Here is a 16,997-nt window from a genome sequence, read left to right as displayed (position 1 = left end):
ACAATGACCCTAAACATACAGCCAGGGCTACAATGGAATGGTTTAGATCAAAGCAAAGCATATTCATGTGTTAGAATGGCCCCATCAAAGTCCAAAGTGAGAATCTGTGGCAAGACTTGAAAATAGCTTAAGCTATTTTGCAAAGAAGAATGGGCAAAAATCTCGCTCTCTAGATGTGCAAAGCTGGTAGAGACATTCCCAAAAAGACTTGCAGCTGTAATTGCAGCAAAAGGTGGTTCTATCAAAGTATTGACTCAGGGGGCCTGAATACAATTGCACGCCACTCTTTTCACATATTTATTTGTAAAAATGTTTGAAAACCATTTTATCATTTTCCTTCCACTTCACAATTATGTGCCACTTTGTGTTGATTTATCATATAAAATCCCCAAAAAAATACATTTACATTTTTGGTTGTAACATGACAAAATTTGGAAAATTTCAAGGGGTATGAATACTTTTTCAAGGCGCTGCTAATATATAATATTTTACAGAAAGCCCTGTGATGGTTTGTATATGATTTCTCTGAACTTTCTGGTGAAAAAGAGCAGAGTAGAGCATCCTTGGTGTGTTATAAAAGAGACCATCTGGTGAGGTGGATCCTTTTGGTTACTTCCCTCAAGGGGACAAACGCACATGACCTATTCATTGCAGGTCAAGTTATAAGTGAGCAGTTAATGGTGGTGGTAATCTGGCACAGAGTGAAGCACAGAAGGAGTTTTTTCAACATTATTTCAAGTTCAAGTTTTTATACTTTTTTTTACATATATGCAACTGTATTTGTATATGACTTATATTGAGTGTGATTGCCATGTCTTAACTTACTGAGGGAACACAAAATGCTAAAACTAGAGGGGGGCAAGGGAAAATACCAATGGAACATATAAACAAGTTGCTGTGGCACCATACCACCAGTATATGTCAGTAAACACCTATATGGATCTGCTGTCTTCTACTGTCTGAATTTGTAAATGCCCGGGGTGCTTATATATTATGTGTGCACTTCCTGTGTCTGGGTTGCTGGGTTAGAAACCACAGAAGGAGGAAGTAGAGAGAGAGTCTTAAATCACATGTCTTATCCATGGAAAAATGCTGCTCAATCAAGGCCAAAAGGAACTAATAGACAAAAGCTCATATGTTTAATAGTTTGCTGTTGTTTCCCATATCTTCTAGGTGTATATATACAGTACTGTGAAAAATCATGTTTTTTGGCATCATTGCCAAGTGGTGTGATGTAACTAGTTAAATCAATGAAGGATTGATGGCACATACCTTTGTGTGTAAGGATCTCCTTTCTATCATTAGGTATTTGATAAGTGCTAATCCAGGCACTTGATAAGTGCTGGAAGAAAAATCTCTTCTTTAATGGCTGAAATTTCGTCCTTTAAAAATATATGAAAATGCATGGGGTCCCCCAAGAAATCTATTCCAGATCCTTAATCCAAGCATGCAGTTCAAATCGCCTAAAGTTCACCCGAATAGCCAAAGTTTGATCTGAACCTTGGTTCAGATAAAACCATCAGCTCATTCCTACTGCATTTTGATATGATTAATAGAGGTGACTGTTCACCCAACATCATGATCTGACATTAATGGAAGACACTTATTGGATGTAGCCCTCTGTTTAAATAGGCCCTGGTGTAAGACTGATGTGTGTATCACTGTCAATTTATGGACATCTAACTGTAGCATTGCAGTCTTTGGTAAAGTGCTTTGTATTTGAGGTAAATGGAGCGGTTCCTTAGAAAGTCCTTGAGTTCTTTAAAGGACTTTCTCTTGAATGTTCAGCATTTCCAAAGAGGATGTAGTTTTTGTGAATAAGAAAGAAGAAGTTTTGGTCTTTTTGCTTTTCTTTGCTGTCCACTGGTAGTGGATGTTACTCCTATCTTTCAAATAGAGACCACATTTCAAGAGTCTTGGTATTTAGTGGTGGGGTTTTCTTTTCTTGGATCATTTTTAGCAATGGCTAAATATTTGTTAAACAAAAGGTGAAAAGGAGATTTGACCCCCCCCCCCTTTACTCTAAAACCAACCTTTCCTTTTTGAACATTGTAAATCCAGAAGGCTGGTAGATCACAGCCATTCTCAAAGAAACTAGAGAAAATAGACAATTACAATGTGCCTCAATTAATGAGAGTGACAAGGAGGGAGGTGGGTGAAAAACCTGAAAGGTGCTTTCTGGGGATAGAAGGATTTCAACTCCACCTCCCTTCCATCCACTGGGTCTGAAAGAGTGAGTCCAGAGAAGGCCACCATAGGAGATGGAGGCAGGAGAAGCAGAGCTGGATTCATGAAGCCAGGTTTCAGTAACAGCAAGTAGATTAACAGAAGTAGTGACAAAGATGTAATGGAAGTATTAGACAGAGAGGAATTTGTGAGAATTTGTGAATTTCAAAGGGCATAAAAGAAGGGAAAAAAGAAGGGAAGGCTGTTTTCGGGAAGAAGAGGAATAGAAACATACTTGTGGGGATTGTGGCTGCTGCCAGAGGGTGTGGGGTGATGGGTGCATTAGGCACAGTGAACAAATGGAGGCCCAGAGTTTGGGGATATATCTCCAGAGGTTAGAAGAAACAGAAGAGTGAGGGAGGTAATATGGGAGTGTTATTTGTTTGAAGAGACATGCCCAGGTTACAAGAACAAAACCCTTAGTACTAACATAAACTATGTCTTTAAAACCAAAGGAGAAAATCACCTGCAATATAAAGAAAAAAAGAAACAAATAACCGTGAACCTCTAGTAACCATATGTCATCCAGAACTGGAAGAGATAAGAAAGATAATCAAAGAACCCATCAGAACAGAGGATTAAAATCTGAAAGAAATATTCAAACATCTTCCAGTGCTGGTCTTCAAGCAACCACCCAAGCTTAGACATAAATTAGCAGGAAACGTCATTCTGATTAAGGTCTCACTGGATGTTTTTTTCTGCTGCTCTTAGGGGCATTTTCTTTTTCCTGCTTCTAAATGCCCCTGCATGCTAGCCTATTTGTATGCATTTAGAGGCAGAAAGAAAAAAACCTACAGTGCATCCACGAACAGTGGCATTTTGGCCATAAAAAAACAATGTGCCTAATGACATGTAACCATGAGTAAATGTGTCTAAACACATACACTAGGAGTGTTTTGCACCTGAGTGTTAATTATTGTCAGTGGCCAGAATAAATTATTATTCTGGGTAAGGAAATTAATTGACGTCCAAGCGCTTGATTTGCCAAAACGTGTTACACATGCCTACTAAGGATGATCGAACTTTTGAAAAGTTCGGTTCGGCCAGAACATCCGAACTTCCCGAAAGTTCGGCCCGGATTTCAGAACCCCATTGAAATCAATGGGACCCGAACTTTGGTAATCAAAAAACACCATTTTGAAGCCCTAAAACCCAATAAATGCCCCTAAAAAGTGCCTAGGGTTCTGGGTCATGCCCCATTAACTATTAATCACACCAAAAAAAGTTCTTAAAAATTGTCATTTTTGATAAAAAAAGCCAATTATTGAAAAATTAAAAAAAAAAAAAAAAGAGAGATATTTTGATTTTTACTTTGGATTTAGTATCTGGGGGTCTAAAAGGTGTGCATGTGAAGTTGCAGCTCTGTAGCATGTCCAGAACCAGAAAAAAAAAGATAATTTTTCAGTAGAACAGGGATTTGGGTCGGGAGCCTCTTTTAACTTTAACACCTATATGATCTTTTTTTCTGGTGTGTATGAACATGTGTATAGGGGGTATATATAGACATATATGTCTGAATATATACCCCTAGACATATATAGGTGTGATAGTAGCAGAAATATATTACTGTAAATGATTTCATTAGCGCAAGCATTTATTTCTGCTACTATCACACCTATATATGTCTAGGGGTATATATTCAGACATATATGTCTATATATACCCCGTATACACATGTTCAGATGTCATGTCTGACATCAAACATGTCCTCAAAAAAGCACTGGCAGTGGCAGCCCCTGCAGCATAAAAAATGCTTGGCTGGTGAGAAGCCATATTCCAGTTCCGAAGCTATTCCGAGAAATGATCATTTCTCTATAGCGGTCACCCTGCTATGGAAGGGTTTTGTCACCCTGCCATAGCAGTCACTGCCAGTTAACCCTACACTACACTACGGTCCCCTGACACTTAACACTTTCCCTACAGAAACTACATTTTTGAAGCTAACTAAAAAGTGTAAAGGAGCACTCTAACTACACTAGATATCCCTTTCCTGACACTAATAAATGCTAAATGACACTTTTAAAGTAAAATTAACAGAACTGCTTCCACTCTCTTCCATGTCCAGTATAACAATGCTAGGAATATGGCGGGGGCGATCTTATATACTGGGGGGCATATTCACTAATGATTGGTCTAGGGACCCCCTAGTCACTCCAATCACATTCCTAGCATTCTCCTGCCCCCTCAATTGGTTTTTGCTAATGGTTCTGGTCCAATCACGGGCTTTTAAAGCCCATTTCCTGAACCATTGCATTTTGGTCGGTTCTGGTTGCCGAATTCCGAACTTTTTGGGCAAAAAGTTCTAAATTCGGCCGAACCTCGAACACCCAATGTTCGGGCCGAACCGATGGTGGACCCGAGCCGTTCGATCATCCCTAATGCCTACAAGTGTTACGTGTTTTTTTCTGCAAAAATACTGCTGCCAGGAATTAAAATTAAAAACATAAAGTCATAAAGTCGGCTTTTAGGCTCTTTCCCATTCATCCCGAATGTTTCAACTCGCTGGGCTTTCAATTTGGAGGCAAGTATTTCTTTGACAAATGTTTACCAATGGGATGCTTTATTTCCTGCTCCTATTTTGAAAGTTTTTCGTCCTTTATTGAATAGGAAGTAGTGGCAAAGGAGGCACAGTATAATAATTTGCTACACTATCTAGATGACTTTTTATTTTTAGGAGTGGCAGGTTCCAAGGATTGTGAGAAGTTGTTAAATACATTTTTGAGGTATGCAGGAAATTTGGCATCCCATTGGCGCATGATAAGGCCATTTTCCCTACTACCTGCATTGAATTCTGAGGTATTGATTCCATTGCGATAGAATTTAGGTTACCCCAGGGAAAAGTGGATAGGATTTGTGTTTTATTTTTAAAATTAACTAGTTCAAAAAAAGTTTCAGTTAAAACAATGTAACAATTATTAGGTTTGTTGGCATTTGCGACTAGGGTACTTCCTATGGGACGTATATTTTCCCGTGGTTTGTACTTGGCGATTGCAGGTTTTAAAAATCCTTACGCTAATTTAAGGGTGACTTTGGATATGAAAGAAGATTTGCTGGTGTGTTTTAAGTTTTTAGATGAGTTTAATGGGAGGTCAGCCTGGCAGGAAGAATTTGTGTTAGATCAAGGTTTTCATTTGTACACCGATGCTGCAGTATCATTGGGTTTTGCCACTATTTGGAAGACCCATTGGTGTGCAGGTGGGTGGCCTGAAAAATGGAGGAGGTTTAGTTAAAAATATTGTTCTAGTAGAGCTATTTCCAATTATTGTAGCAATTCAGGTTTGGGGGATGCAGTTCAAGAATAAGAGAATTTTATGCTCCACAGACAACAAAGGTGTATTATATGCATTGAATTGTCTTTCATCTAAGTCTAGGCTGGTAATTTGTTTATTAAGATATGTGGTATATAAATGTTTATCCCTAAATTTGTGGGTGAAGGCTCGTTATGTAAAAGGTAAAAGTAATAAGTTAGCAGCTGCATTATCCCTATTTCAAATGGATCACTTTTTCCAGTTATTTCCATATGCAGACAAGAAAGCATCTTCATGCCCCCCGCAACTATGGGAGATAGTGTGATCGTGGAAAATATTATTAAGACGCTGGCACCCTCTACATGGTTGGGCTACAGGGCAGCTTGGTTATTTTGGTTGTCATACTTGAACATGCACAATCAGGGTGTTTTTGAATTTTCTGAGCATTTAGCCAGATAGGTGCAGCCAAGGAGGCTGCTAGGCTGGGTTTTAATGCAAATAAGGTAAAGCAATTAGGTCGATGGAAGTCGGATGCATTCAAGTTGTATGTGAGACCTAACAATGTTTTTTTGACTTATTCAGGTGCACATCAGAGTGTGGATAATCGAGCACTCCTATATCTTTTGAGAGCAAAGAAGAGCATTGGCTAGAAGTTATACGGAGGCTCTGCGTTTGGATAATAAACGGTTTACAGTTTGCTGGCATTGCAAAAGAGGTATGGTTTGGAGGGAGCTACTCACTGAGCTAGGTATGATGGCATATTTGCATCCCCATGCAGATATTTTAATTGTTCATCTGGGTGGGAATGATATAGGGCAGTAGAAAACATTGGATTTGATTTTTCAGATGAAACATTATGTTAGAACAGTTAAGGCCTTATACCCTGGTTCAGTGTTGGTTTTGTCAGAAATCATCCCTAGATTAAAATGGTTAAGATCGATAACATTTCGCCCCTTTGAGAAGATTAGGAAAAGAATAAATAGAGTTTCGGAAAAATTAATGTCATTGGGTTATGGTTTTACTTATAGACATTTGGAGTTAGAAGGTGGTATAAAAGGTTTGTATAGGAATGACGATATTCATCTGTTGGATATTGGTTTAGATATATTGAATAGCAATCTACAGACATGCATTGAACAGGCTGCGGGGTGGGTTGTAGACAGATGAGGTGCTTAGGGCGCCTCCCCTGTCTGTTTGGGGACAGTTCAATGAATAATGATATGTGGTAATTCAGCTCAAGCTGTAATAGCTGAGTTGAAAAAATGGCATTGTAAGTTAAAGTTATAAGTGATATCGTTGTTCGTATGAATTCAAAGAGTTTAACAGAAGTGTTACTTTGAAACCAATAATAAAGGCCGCGGCCAAACTTTTGTCCAACTAAAGTGTATCTGTAGTGTTATTCAGCATGTCTGGTGGTTGCTAGAGAATGAATGCTGCGTGTGATCCCATGTGAGGAAAAGGGGATATAAGTTTCAAGGCTCCCCTTTTCCGCATGGGATCCCCACAGCTAGGGGTTTCAAGTCTCCCCTCAGGTCAGGTGAGGACGTGGTTGTGAGGGGAGCCTTGTACCTGATAGGAGGGGAGCCTTGGAAACACAGGAATTTTCTGGAAGCCCCTGGGGTGTCCATGAAAAGGGCTCTCTGACAGGATTTTGTGCCAGTTGTCATGGGAAGGACACTCTGCGGAGCTCACCCAACCCCCCCTCCCCTTGTCGTGGCCTTTATAATGTGGTGTGTCACCTTTTCTTAAGAAAAGTGGGACAGCTCATTGAATAATTATATGTGGTAATTCAGCTCGAGCTGTAATAGCTGAGTTGAAAAAATGGTATTGTAAGTGATATCGTTGTCCGTATGAATTTAAAGAGTTTAACAGAAGTGATATTTTGAAACCAATAATAAAGGACGCGGCCAAACTTTTGTCCAACTAAAGTGTATCTGTAATGTTATTCAGCATGTCTGGTGGTTGCTAGAGGATGAATTATGTGTGTGATCCCATGTAACCACACAGAATGCAGCCAGCACAATAAACAGGGGTGGGTAGATCCAAATAAATCTGCCTGTATCCTTTATTCTAGATCTTTCATTCCGTTATCCTTAGTACTCTTTATGTATTTTTTGCAGTGTTTTGCAGCATGACCATAGACACCTTTTCGTAGCATAATCTACACTACACAGGCTAAACAAAACATGAAATTGAAGGAGAAAGCATGGTGAATACAAAGAAGATCATCAGGCTGGTGAGGCCACGGCCCTACCTGCATGATCCCTCTGACCCATCATACAAGGATTGTGGTAAACACGACAAGGCATGGGTGGATATTTCCACAGCCATATATGCTAATTGTGATGATTACTGCACCAAACAAAAGGAAGATAAACGTAAGTATCTTCTGGCTATACCTTTTTATGCACATGCTTATTATGACACTTTGGAATAATAAAATTTTTTTTTTTTATGTTAACCGCTTGCCGACCGCCGCACGACTATATACTGCGGCGGTCAGCCCCTCACAGGCAGAGTGACGTAGCGGTACGTCACTAGCCTGGGAGGGTCTGGGGAGCGAGTGCGCGCCGCCGGCGGCGCGCTCCCGCTCCCGCGCGGCCACGGACCCCCCTGTGCGTGTGACCGGCGGACCCGATGTCCGCCGGCCACTCTGCGATCGGCGGGGGAGAGGGAGAAAGTCAGGCAGCTTGTGTAAACAAGCTGCCTGTCATTCTCCTCGCTGTAAAGACACTGATCACACGGATCTAGTATGTAGATCCGTTGATCAGTGTCCTTACAGCTCAAGCCACAGCCAATCACAGTAGAAAGCACGCCCCTAGGGATACACACAGCCCCTCCCTCCCAAATAAAGTTAACCCCTTCACTACCAGTGTATTTTTACAGTAACAGTGCATATGTATAGCACTGATTACTGTAGAAATGTCACTGGTAACCCCAAAAGTGTCAAAAATGTCAGTCAAGGGTCCGATCTGTCCGCCCCAATGTCGCAGTACCGCAAAAAAAACGCAGATCGCCGCCATTACGCGTTAAAAAAAAAACATCAAAAATGACAGAAATCTTTCCCTTTGTTAGTAAACGCGATAACTTTTGCGCAAACCAATAAAAATACGCTTTTTGCGATTTTTTTTACCAAACATAGGTAGCATAAAACAAATTGGCCGAAAATGTTAAAAAATTTTGATTTTTACATTTTTTTTGGGGAATTTCATATAAAAAAATGTGAAAAATATTGTTATTTTTGCAAAATTGACGCTCTTTTTTTGTTTATAGCGCGTGATTAAAAAATCGCACAGGTGATCAAATGCCACCAAAAGAAAGCTCTGTTTGTGGGAAAAAAAGGACGCCAAATTCGTTTAGGTACAGCGTCGCACGACCGCGCAATTGTCCGTTAAAGTCACGCAGTGCCGAATCGCAAAATACCCCCTGGTCGTTTAGCAGCCAAATCCTCCGGGGCTTAAGTGGTTAAAAGTCTTTGCAACCTTCAGTCACAATGCAAAAAAACTGAAGTGCATCATTACAGTGTTCTTATGGTAAAGGGTTGACAACCTACTGAAAGATGTAAAAAATATATTGGAACATAACAATATAGCAATATCTTTTATGTATAGTTGACTTCAGCGTTATGCAACTTACTAACAATATTGGTGTGTAGGCACAATCCATGTCATGGATAAAAGCAATAGAAAGACAACAGCCAGGTTTCCAGAGGGGTAAATCAGCACCTTCTGCCCACCAGAAATCTTTGATATTGTGTCGATCGCTAAGGAAAGCGATTGAATTGCAAAAGCTGCCAGATAAGAGTCCTGGATGCTGGGGTCAAAGAAGAGTGTGAGCCCTAAAGAGGCAAATAGTTCAGAGCAATGTCACTAAAATCATTGGTATATAAGTCACTAAAAAGCATTGGAGGTGTCTGTCACATAATATGAATGCAAATGTGACAGAAAAGGCACATGAGTGTTGCAGTAATATTATGTGTAGAAAAAACAAACAAAAAAAAAACAGGAGTACAATTACTATGGCAAATACATTGATGCACATGTGACAGAAAGGGCATATCAGTGTAGCAGTAATATACTGTATAATGGGACAGGAGTATAATTGGTATGGCAGATGAAATGATGCACACAAAGTCCACAAAAAAAGTAATAACATGACTCAGTGACTTTCCAAAAAGGGGGTTCCAGAATACCAAAAAGGTAATGGTGTGCCTCTGTGATAGAAAACCTGCTGCAAGGAGCTGACAAGCTCATGTAAGTATAGGGCTTCCTGATTGAGTAATGGTAATTAGCTAGTGAAGAAATGCCTAGACAGAGCAGCAATCCCCCTGAGGCGCATGCGTGCGACTGAACCTCCACACGCAGCCACAGGGCAAAGCTTGACGCGCCGACACAGAAAGGTGCTGGATCGGGTCGGCAGGCCCGAGTACAGCGCAATAAGCAAGGGAAGGTGTGGGGAGCGTAACGCATTGCTGGGTAGATCCAAATAAAATAACCTGTATCCTTTGTTCTAGATCGATCTTTCACTCCGTTATCCTTAGGACTCTTTATGCATTTTTTGCAGTGTTTTTCAGCATGACCACAGACACTTTCTCGTAGCAACATCTACACTACACAGGCTAAACAAAACATGAAATTGAAGGAGAAAGCATAGTGAATACAAAGAAGATCATCAGGCTGGTGAGGCCACGGCCCTACCTGCATGATCCCTCTGACCCATCATACAAGGATTGTGGTAAACACGACAAGGCATGGGTGGATATTGCCAGAGCCATATATGCTAATTGTGATGATTACTGCACCAAACAAAAGGAAGATAAACGTAAGCATCTTCTGGCTATACCTTTTTGTGCACATGCTTATTATGACACTTTGGAATAATAACATTTTGGTTTTTTTTATGTAAAAGTACTTGCAACCTGCAGTCACAATGCAAAAAAACTGATGTGCATCATTACAGCGTCCTTATGGTAAAGGGTTGAGAGAAAAGGAAACAGCCAGTCTGATGATAGCAGTCCAGATGCGAAGAGTGCAGGAATTCGTCATCTCACAACAGTTGGCTTTTTTTTACAACATTTTTTTGTATTTAGAAAACAGATATAATAAAAGCCACAGATCAAAAGTAAGCTAATCTCTGATATGTTTATTTGGTTGATTTTAGTAGCATAAGGCTGTACAAAATCCCTGCAAACATCCCCGGGAAGGGCACAAACCTCTTAACTCATAAACAGAAAAAAATACTCAGAAATATCACAGTTGGAATCATATTTTATTAAACAACATAGCAGAAGAAGTGTGTGAGAGTGCACAGGAATCTTTATGATTTCCAAACATTATGCTACAGCATCAAGCTGTCAAGTAGTGTTGAGCGAACACGGACTGTATTATTCGTGTTCGTACCGAATAATTGGATTTTTTTTACCCGAACACGGACACGGACACTTTACTGTATGTTCGGGTAAAAATCCGTGTTCGGTCGTTTTATTTCCGGGTTTTGCATGCTTTGGCGCTCTTTTCATGGCGGGCTTTCAACAGCCAATCAACAATCGTTTAACTGGTGTGCCTTAAGCCATCCCAGCCATGCCTGCAAATGTCTTAGTAGCTGTGATTGGCCGTCTGAAGCATGTGACCAAGTCTTTATAAGTTCGAGGCAGCCGCCGCAGCAGCGTCATTCTGCTGCTTAGCTAAGGGACAGAGCACACATCAATGTGCTGGCTGCTGATTAGGGAAAGATAGGCAGGAAAAAACCATTTGTGTCCGGATAGAATTGAGGGACAGGTCGGAGTGTTTAGGCAGGGCGAGTTGTAGGCATTTTAGGGATAGAGTCTGCTGAATTATAGGGTCAGTGTCTTCTACAAACTACAATCGATATTGCTGTGTGGGGGGTGGGGTGAATCTGCACTCAATCCTGATCTACGATCTCTTCTCAATCCTGTTAGGGACAGAGTCTGCTGAATTTTAGGGAAACTGTGTTCTACAAACTACAATCGATATTGCTGTGTGGTGTGGGATTGGAGATAGGCAGGTGTCAGTGATCCACATCCATTTTTCTGTGTGTGAGCTGCAGTGAACACAATCTTTTTGGGCTGCAGTGAACACAATCTTTTTGGGCTGCAGTGAACACAATCTTTTTGGGCTGCAGTGAACACAATCTTTTTGGGGTGCAGTGAACAAAATCTTTTTGGGGTGCAGTGAACACAATCCTTTTTGGTGTGCAGTGAACACAATCTTTGTGGGGTGCAGTGAACAAAATCCTTTGTGGGGTGCAGTGAACACAATCTTTTTGGGGTGCAGTGAACAAAATCCTTTTTGGGGTGCAGTGAACAACATCCTTTTTGGGGTGCAGTGAACACAATCTTTTTGGGGTGCAGTGAACAAAATCCTTTGTGGGGTGCAGTGAACACAATCTTTTTGGGGTGCAGTGAACACAATCTTTTTGGGGTGGAGTGAACAACATCCTTTTTGGGGTGCAGTGAACAAAATCCTTTTTGGGGTGCAGTGAACAAAATCATTTTTGGGGTGCAGTGAACACAATCTTTTTGGGGTGCAGTGAACACAATCTTTGTGGGGTGCAGTGAACACAATCTTTTTGGGGTGGAGTGAACAACATCCTTTTTGGGGTGCAGTGAACAACATCCTTTTTGGGGTGCAGTGAACACAATCTTTTTGGGGTGCAGTGAACACAATCTTTGTGGGGTACAGTGAACAGAATCTTTGTGGGGTGCAGTGAACACAATCTTTGGGGGGTACAGTGAACACAATCTTTTTGGGGTGCAGTGAACACAATCTTTGTGGGGTGCAGTGAACACAATCTTTTTGGGGTGGAGTGAACAAAATCATTTTTGGGGTGCAGTGAACAACATCCTTTTTGGGGTGCAGTGATCAAAATCCTTTTTGGGGTGCAGTGAACACAATCTTTTTGGGGTGCAGTGAACAAAATCCTTTGTGGGGTGCAGTGAACAGAATCTTTGTGGGGTGCAGTGAACACAATCTTTGGGGGGGTACAGTGAACACAATCTTTTTGGGGTGCAGTGAACACAATCTTTGTGGGGTACAGTGAACAGAATCTTTGTGGGGTGCAGTGAACACAATCTTTGGGGGGTACAGTGAACACAATCTTTTTGGGGTGCAGTGAACACAATCTTTGGGGGGTACAGTGAACACAATCTTTTTGGGGTGCAGTGAACACAATCTTTGTGGGGTGCAGTGAACACAATCTTTGGGGGGGTACAGTGAACACAATCTTTTTGGGGTGCAGTGAACAACATCCTTTTAGGGTGCAGTGAACACAATCTTTGTGGGGTGCAGTGAACAACATCCTTTTAGGGTGCAGTGAACACAATCTTTGTGGGGTACAGTGAACAGAATCTTTGTGGGGTGCAGTGAACACAATCTTTGGGGGGTACAGTGAACACAATCTTTGTGAGGTGCAGTGAACACAATCTTTGTGGGGTGCAGTGAACACAATCATTGTGGGGTGCAGTGAACTCAATCTTTGTGGGGTACAGTGAACACAATCTCATACTTCTGAAGATTTGAGGGTGCTGCCTGTTCCATACTCCCCCTACTCCTCATCTAGCCTTTTAGGGGTACAAACAATAGTAATTGGGGCCTAGTGTGGTTGTGTACGTGTGATATACATACACTTTTTTTGGATCATATTTTCTATTCCGCTATTTAATCAAAAACCTTTGGGGATCAGTTAAATTGGGGGATAGTCTGTGTTGGTACGTGTGAGAGAGATCCACCTTTCCAAGTTGTTGGGGTTCATCTCATACTTCTGAAGGTTTGAGGGTGCTGCCTGTTCCATACTCCCCCTACTCCTAGCCTTTTAGGGGTACAAACAATAGTAATTGGGGCCTAGTGTGGTTGTGTACGTGTGATATACATACACTTTTTTTGGATCATATTTTCTATTCCGCTATTTAATCAAAAACCTTTGGGGATCAGTTAAATTGGGGGATAGTCTGTGTTGGTACGTGTGAGAGAGATCCACCTTTCCAAGTTGTTGGGGTTCATCTCATACTTCTGAAGGTTTGAGGGTGCTGCCTGTTCCATACCCCCCCTACTCCTCATCTAGCCTTTTAGGGGTACAAACAATAGTAATTGGGGCCTAGTGTGGTTGTGTACGTGTGATATACATACACTTTTTTTGGATCATATTTTCTATTCCGCTATTTAATCAAAAACCTTTGGGGATCAGTTAAATTGGGGGATAGTCTGTGTTGGTACGTGTGAGAGAGATCCACCTTTCCAAGTTGTTGGGGTTCATCTCATACTTCTGAAGGTTTGAGGGTGCTGCCTGTTCCATACTCCCCCTACTCCTCATCTAGCCTTTTAGGGGTACAAACAATAGTAATTGGGGCCCAGTGTGGTTGTGTACGTGTGATATACATACACTTTTTTTGGATCATATTTTCTATTCCGCTATTTAATCAAAAACCTTTGGGGATCAGTTAAATTGGGGGATAGTCTGTGTTGGTACGTGTGAGAGAGATCCACCTTTCCAAGTTGTTGGGGTTCATCTCATACTTCTGAAGGTTTGAGGGTGCTGCCTGTTCCATACTCCCCCTACTCCTCATCTAGCCTTTTAGGGGTACAAACAATAGTAATTGGGGCCCAGTGTGGTTGTGTACGTGTGATATACATACACTTTTTTCGGATCATATTTTCTATTCCGCTATTTAATCAAAAACCTTTGGGGATCAGTTAAATTGGGGGATAGTCTGTGTTGGTACGTGTGAGAGAGATCCACCTTTCCAAGTTGTTGGGGTTCATCTCATACTTCTGAAGGTTTGAGGGTGCTGCCTGTTCCATACCCCCCCTACTCCTCATCTAGCCTTTTAGGGGTACAAACAATAGTAATTGGGGCCTAGTGTGGTTGTGTACGTGTGATATACATACACTTTTTTTGGATCATATTTTCTATTCCGCTATTTAATCAAAAACCTTTGGGGATCAGTTAAATTGGGGGATAGTCTGTGTTGGTACGTGTGAGAGAGATCCACCTTTCCAAGTTTTTGGGGTTCATCTCATACTTCTGAAGATTTGAGGGTGCTGCCTGTTCCATACCCCCCCTACTCCTCATCTAGCCTTTTAGGGGTACAAACCATAGTAATTGGGGCCTAGTGTGGTTGTGTACGTGTGATATACATACACTTTTTTTGGATCATATTTTCTATTCCGCTATTTAATCAAAAACCTTTGGGGATCAGTTAAATTGGGGGATAGTCTGTGTTGGTACGTGTGAGAGAGATCCACCTTTCCAAGTTGTTGGGGTTCATCTCATACTTCTGAAGGTTTGAGGGTGCTGCCTGTTCCATACCCCCCCTACTCCTCATCTAGCCTTTTAGGGGTACAAACAATAGTAATTGGGGCCTAGTGTGGTTGTGTACGTGTGATATACATACACTTTTTTTGGATCATATTTTCTATTCCGCTATTTAATCAAAAACCTTTGGGGATCAGTTAAATTGGGGGATAGTCTGTGTTGGTACGTGTGAGAGAGATCCACCTTTCCAAGTTGTTGGGGTTCATCTCATACTTCTGAAGGTTTGAGGGTGCTGCCTGTTCCATACCCCCCCTACTCCTCATCTAGCCTTTTAGGGGTACAAACAATAGTAATTGGGGCCTAGTGTGGTTGTGTACGTGTGATATACATACACTTTTTTTGGATCATATTTTCTATTCCGCTATTTAATCAAAAACCTTTGGGGATCAGTTAAATTGGGGGATAGTCTGTGTTGGTACGTGTGAGAGAGATCCACCTTTCCAAGTTGTTGGGGTTCATCTCATACTTCTGAAGGTTTGAGGGTGCTGCCTGTTCCATACTCCCCCTACTCATCATCTAGCCTTTTAGGGGTACAAACAATAGTAATTGGGGCCCAGTGTGGTTGTGTACGTGTGATATACATACACTTTTTTTGGATCATATTTTCTATTCCGCTATTTAATCAAAAACCTTTGGGGATCAGTTAAATTGGGGGATAGTCTGTGTTGGTACGTGTGAGAGAGATCCACCTTTCCAAGTTGTTGGGGTTCATCTCATACTTCTGAAGGTTTGAGGGTGCTGCCTGTTCCATACTCCCCCTACTCCTCATCTAGCCTTTTAGGGGTACAAACAATAGTAATTGGGGCCCAGTGTGGTTGTGTACGTGTGATATACATACACTTTTTTCGGATCATATTTTCTATTCCGCTATTTAATCAAAAACCTTTGGGGATCAGTTAAATTGGGGGATAGTCTGTGTTGGTACGTGTGAGAGAGATCCACCTTTCCAAGTTGTTGGGGTTCATCTCATACTTCTGAAGGTTTGAGGGTGCTGCCTGTTCCATACCCCCCCTACTCCTCATCTAGCCTTTTAGGGGTACAAACAATAGTAATTGGGGCCTAGTGTGGTTGTGTACGTGTGATATACATACACTTTTTTTGGATCATATTTTCTATTCCGCTATTTAATCAAAAACCTTTGGGGATCAGTTAAATTGGGGGATAGTCTGTGTTGGTACGTGTGAGAGAGATCCACCTTTCCAAGTTTTTGGGGTTCATCTCATACTTCTGAAGATTTGAGGGTGCTGCCTGTTCCATACCCCCCCTACTCCTCATCTAGCCTTTTAGGGGTACAAACAATAGTAATTGGGGCCTAGTGTGGTTGTGTACGTGTGATATACATACACTTTTTTTGGATCATATTTTCTATTCCGCTATTTAATCAAAAACCTTTGGGGATCAGTTAAATTGGGGGATAGTCTGTGTTGGTACGTGTGAGAGAGATCCACCTTTCCAAGTTGTTGGGGTTCATCTCATACTTCTGAAGGTTTGAGGGTGCTGCCTGTTCCATACCCCCCCTACTCCTCATCTAGCCTTTTAGGGGTACAAACAATAGTAATTGGGGCCTAGTGTGGTTGTGTACGTGTGATATACATACACTTTTTTTGGATCATATTTTCTATTCCGCTATTTAATTTAACTGGGCCTCCATGCGAGACCTGTGTGCCTTGTTGCGCTGTTTTGAGTACTCCACCAACATGGCCAGTGGCAATGACGCCGTTCTCAGCTTAACTATCCCACTTCTATGCCTCCTTGAAAAAACAATTCGGGCGATGATGGAAGAGGATGTGGCACAGGATGAGGAGGAGGAGGAGGATGAAGAGGTAACATTTCCAAGGCTTTCAGGGCAGTCATTCGCAAGGGGCTCCGAGGGTGGGTTCCTGCACACGCAAACGCCAGGGACGCAATTGTCCAGCAGGGGCACAGTTCTGGAGGATGAGGAGGATGAGGAGGAGGAGGAGCTGGAGGAGGAGATGGAACCATGTTCACAGCAGGGTGGCACCCAGGCCAGCTCATGGCCATCACTGGTGCGTGGCTGGGGGGATACAGAGGACACGGACGATACACCTCCCACAGAGGACAGCCTTTCGTCGCCTCTGGGCAGCCTGGCACACATGAGCGATTACATGCTGCAGTGTCTCCACAACGACCGCCGAGTTGCCCACATTCTAACTTATGCTGATTACTGGGTGG

This window comes from Pelophylax lessonae (assembly GCF_965119305.1).
Source record: "Pelophylax lessonae genome assembly, chromosome: 3".
In the NCBI taxonomy this organism is placed as follows: Eukaryota; Metazoa; Chordata; class Amphibia; order Anura; family Ranidae; genus Pelophylax; species Pelophylax lessonae.
This window is presented reverse-complemented; position numbering follows the sequence as displayed.